We start from the raw sequence: 5,123 nt of genomic DNA, 5'->3' as shown, positions 1-5,123 counted from the left end.
GCGAGGGTGGAGAGCCAGCTTAGAGGGGCGGGTTTATGGATGGACACGCCCCTTCCGGTTGTTCCTGACGCTCTGCTCCACTGCTCCCATCTCTGTGGCTAGGTTCACCCCAGAGCGCCAGCATGCCCAGAGGGAGGCCTCCGCTTACACTGGCCCCTGCTGGCCCGATTGTGTAAAGCAGGCAGGACGAGGTTACCTAGAGGCCACAGTATTAAGTCACTGCTTTCCTGGAACTGAGAAAGACTCTATCTAATAAACTGCGGAGGCAACTGAATAAGAATGTGTAACATTTCAACATTGGTCCAATGGCCCACCACTTTAAACTGCAGGTGCAAAAGGAGTTGGCACTTTCATTCATCATTGGATGACTGGGGTAACGACAGATGTGCTTAGGATCTGATGGGATGACCAGAAAATACTAAAGTTTTTGGAATGTAACAAGTACTAAGATGAAAATAAAATACAGTGATATTATAGAGTAAGATGGGAAGAATTAATTTAGAACAGGCAACCGAGATGGGAAAAGGCCTCATGCAACACCACAGAAAACTTTCTGAATGGGGGTTTGAGGTGGAAAAAGTGTCTGGCTCCTTTCTAGAAAAAGAAAGGAGGCCAGTGAGACCTCAAAGTGGGTGGAGTACAGATGTGGGGTGCAGTGGAGCAGAGATGTGTGGTGAAATATAAATCAAGATGCTGAGGACAGGCTGAGGCAGGAACTTGAAGCCTGCTAGAACTGTCACAGATTTCTGTGATTTAGGGAAACTTGCTTAACCTCATATCTGTGTGAGATTAACATGATAATTGTACATATCTAATAAAGTAATCATTAGAATTAAATAAGACAACATACCTAAATCTGTCTACACTATATAGATCATATAGTAAATACTCAATAATGTTCTTTTAATCGTTCTTTTGGAACTGAGGCAGTAGTATTGGCCTGGTATGTAGAAGGCCCTCAGTTCAATCCACAGCACCTCAAAATAACTAAATAAAATGTACTTATCATATACTGTATAAACATGTACAGACATATGAATTAATGATGAAATGGGTGTGGTCAAATTTATTATCTGGGCATTGTGTGACTATTTTTCTAAATATTCTGGATATTGTGTGACTACTCTTCTAAATATAAGTGGGTCTTGCAGTGGACAGTAAGCAAGACAAATTGGGCAAGGACAGTCCCTTCTCTTAAGTACAATTACTGTGGTTAAACTAGTCTGTCCATATGTCACCTCTGACATCAAGAAGTAAAGAAGAGAGGACCAGGAAGAGAAAATAAAGACAGCTCATTGTGACTCAACTGGATTAATACATCTGAGTGTACATGGTATGCTATTTTAACCTCGCTTTTTCCATACTCTAATTCCCTTCACCTTATGCTTTTCCTCTCACCGACTTGGCAAAATTCAAACTTCAGATAAGCTTTCCATTTCTCCTATGCCTACACTTGCCCTTTTCCTCTTTTATATATGATCACATAACTCAATTTTTAACCTATGTTCATAAATGTCCTTACCTCAGGAGACAGTGCCTAAGAACTTACATAAGATCTGTGAATTTTTTATTGCCCAAGATTCTATGTCTAGTATCTAACACATTGTCTAAAGATGGAATGTGTAAGTATGTGATTGTATATACATTTATGTAAAACTGAACATATTAACATGCCAATCCTGTGGTAGAGAAACAGAGATACAAAAAATAGCAGTTAAAATATCAGAGTAGACACTAGACACTATGTTGGAAATGCACTATACAACTTGTGGATGGGGGAACTGGAAAAGAAAAAAAAAACAGAGAAAATGAGGAGGAAGGAGATGACACTGTTCAAAAAGAAATATACTCACTACCTGACTTACATAACTGTAACCCCTCTGTACATCACTTTTACAATAAAAAGAATCAGAGTAGAAATATTAAAAAAAAAAAAAAAGGTAAGGCTATAGAGCTGGGAATATGGCCTAGTGGCAGAGTGCTTGCTTCGTATACATGAAGCCCTGGGTTTGATTCCTCAACACCAAATATATATAGAAAAAGCCAGAAATGGTGCTATGGCTCAAGAGATAGAGTGTTAGCCTTGAGCAAAAAGAAGCCAGGGACAGTGCTCAGGTTCTGAGGATAAGCCCCAGTACTGGCAAAAAAAGAAGAAAAAAAAAGCAGACATCATCAAAAAAGTAAGCCTATAACAATAAATAATAAGATAGATTTGGACCTTCATAAATCATGTAAGGAAAGTTTCCTAATTTGTTTTCTCATTATTTAGTACTCATGGGTTAGTAGCTTTAAAATATGTATACAAATTTTTAAAAAACCTTTTCTGCTTTAAGGAGTAGAGAGTAAGGTAGGCACTTGGAGTTCACACCTGTTATTCTAGCTACTCTGGAGGCTGAGATCTGAATGCTGTGGTTCAAAGCCAGGTCAGGCAGACAAACTGATGTGCTTCTTATTTCCAATTAACCAGTTATAAGTAAGAAATGGAGGTATAGTTGAAGTGGTAGAGCACCAGCATTGAATGGGAAAAGCTAAGTGAGAATATGAGGCCCTGAGTTCAAGCCCTAATGCTGGGGCTGGGAATATGGCCTAGTGGCAAGAGTGCTTGCCTCGTATACATGAAGCCCTGGGTTCAATTCCCCAGCACCACATATATAGAAAACGGCCAGAAGTGGCGCTGTGGCTCAAGGGGCAGAGTGCTAGCTAGCCTTGAGCAAAAGGAAGCCAGGGACAGCACTCAGGCCCTGAGTCCAAGGCCCAGGACTGGCAAAAAACAAAAAACAAAACAAAAAAAACCCCACAAAGCCCTAATGCTGGCATGGAAAAAAAAGGAGAAGGAGAAGGAGAAACAGAGACTAATTGCACTCCCCTGATTAGTGACATTTTTTATTAGAATGGAATGGACATGACAGTATACATCTGCTTATACTAGCTCAAGAGGTTTCCTTCTTACTCTCTCTCAGAGGAGTTCCCCTGGGCAAGCCAGTTGCTTCACCATGAGTATATGATCAGCTGATCTAAGATGTGGTTCACTTGGCAAGAACAGCCAGCAAAGAACTGAGGCTTCCTGACAGCAGACACGTGCTAACTGCCTTGGTGTAGTTAGTCCAGCCCTAGGATGACTTCAGATGACTGAAACCCTCTTCTTGATTGCAGCAGCCTGAGCCTGAGTCACACCAGCCAGTTCAGCTGCTATGCTGCTGCTGGCCCACAAACACTGTGAAAAGAGATTTGCCACTAAGTTTAGGAGAATTTGTTACAATGATAGTAACTGTATTCACTCAATAGGAATCATTTTTTTCTTCTTCCCTAGAGAGAAATACAGAATTAGATTAGAAAGTAGCAAGTAATTGTGCTCATACATTTGCCATGACCCTCAAGGGTTTTAAGTTTTGTTTCATTTTTAGATAGGAACCCATTGTATGGTTCAGGCTCTTCCAGAATTTGTGGGCACAAATGACACTCTCACTTCAGCTTCCTGGTAACTGATAGGAGCTGGGACTAGAAACATGTACTACCAAGGTCAGCACACTTTCAAATTTGTAGAAAAATGTATTCCAAATACCTACCAACATGTACTTAATTGGATACATTCATGGCTAAGCAGTGAGATATTGAGGTAGGAATAGAAGTTAGAGTTCCTAGGCTTGTGGGAAATACTTTCACTAAAGTAATATATAAAGATAGCTTTTAAAAGTGCTTCAAAGATTAGATTGGAAAAGAAGAGCTGACATCAGTTTTTTGTTTGTCTGCCTTTTTTTTTGTTTTATTTTGTTTTGTTTTTTGCCAGTCGAAGGGCTTGACCTCAGGGTCTGAGTACAGGTCCCTGGCTTCTTTTTGCTCAATGCTAATCATTGTTTTTATTTTCAACATGCCATGTGAAACCTTGCCCTCCCCCTTTTTTTTTCCATATTTCTTTCCCGTGGTTTTACCCCTGATATCACTGTAACTGATTTTACTACCCTAGATATCAGAACTAGGGAGGGGAAAAGGAGTACCAAAATCGAGAGACAAAAGATAAAAAGACAAACCAATGCAACAGCAATGGAGGTAACAAGTTGGATAAGAAATGTACTTACTGCCTTATGTATGAAACTGTAACCTCTCTATACTTCACTCTGACAATAAAGAAAAAAATTTTTAAAGGAAAAAAATTAAAAAAGAAGAGCTGAGTATGGAGGTAACTAACACCTGTAGCACCACACTTAGGCTGAAATGCATGCCTGTAATGTCAACATTTAGGAGGCTGAGGCAGGAGGATGGAGAACTCCCCATCAGTCTGGGCTACATAGCAGAGCCCTAGCTCAAAAGTGGGAGGGGAGGGAAAGCAGGCACCTGTGGCTCGTGTTTGTTATTCTAGCTATTCAGAAAGCCTAGATCTGAGGCTCACAGTTTGAAGCCAGCCTGAGCAGGAAGTCTCTAAGACTCTTATCTTAAGTTAATCAGCAAAAAGCAGAAGTGGAGCTGTCTTTCAATGCTAGAGTACTAGCCTTGAGCCAAAAAAAACCTCAGAGACAATGCCCAAGTTCAAGCCCCAGTACTAGCACAACAGGAGAGGGAGGAGGAGGAGGAGGAGGAGGGGGGGGAGGAGGAGGAGGGGGGGAGGAGGAGGGGGGGGAGGAGGAGGAGGAGGAGGAGAAAGAGGAGGAGGAGGAGGAGGAGGAGGAGGAGGAGGAGGAGGAGGAGGAGGAGGAGGAGGAGGAGGAGGTTCACTACTCCACCCTACTGTAAACTAGTCCCATTCCCCATCTTCAGAATACATTTCCTCTCAATTTACCACCATATTTCTAAGTAATATGAATATCTTCTTTCCTTCCTTCCTTCCTTCCTTCCTTCCTTCCTTCCTTCCTTCCTTCCTTCCTTCCTTCCTTCCTTCCTTCCTTCTTTCCCTCTCTTGCTTTCTTTTGTGTGTCAGTACTGGGGTTTGAACTCAGGACTTCTTTCTCTTCTTTTTTTCTCTCTCAAGACTGGCAGTCTACTACTTGAGCCACACCTCCACTTCTAGTTATTTGGTGGTTAGAGGTAAAAGACTCATAGACTTTTCTGCCCAAATTGACTTTGAACCTTGATCCTCTGATCTAAGCCTTTTTTTTTTTTTTGTCATTTGTAGAGTTTGAACTCAGGGC

The sequence above is a fragment of the Perognathus longimembris genome, chromosome 14, assembly GCF_023159225.1.
Source record: "Perognathus longimembris pacificus isolate PPM17 chromosome 14, ASM2315922v1, whole genome shotgun sequence".
Taxonomy (NCBI): Eukaryota; Metazoa; Chordata; class Mammalia; order Rodentia; family Heteromyidae; genus Perognathus; species Perognathus longimembris.
Note: the sequence above shows the minus strand (reverse complement) of the source record.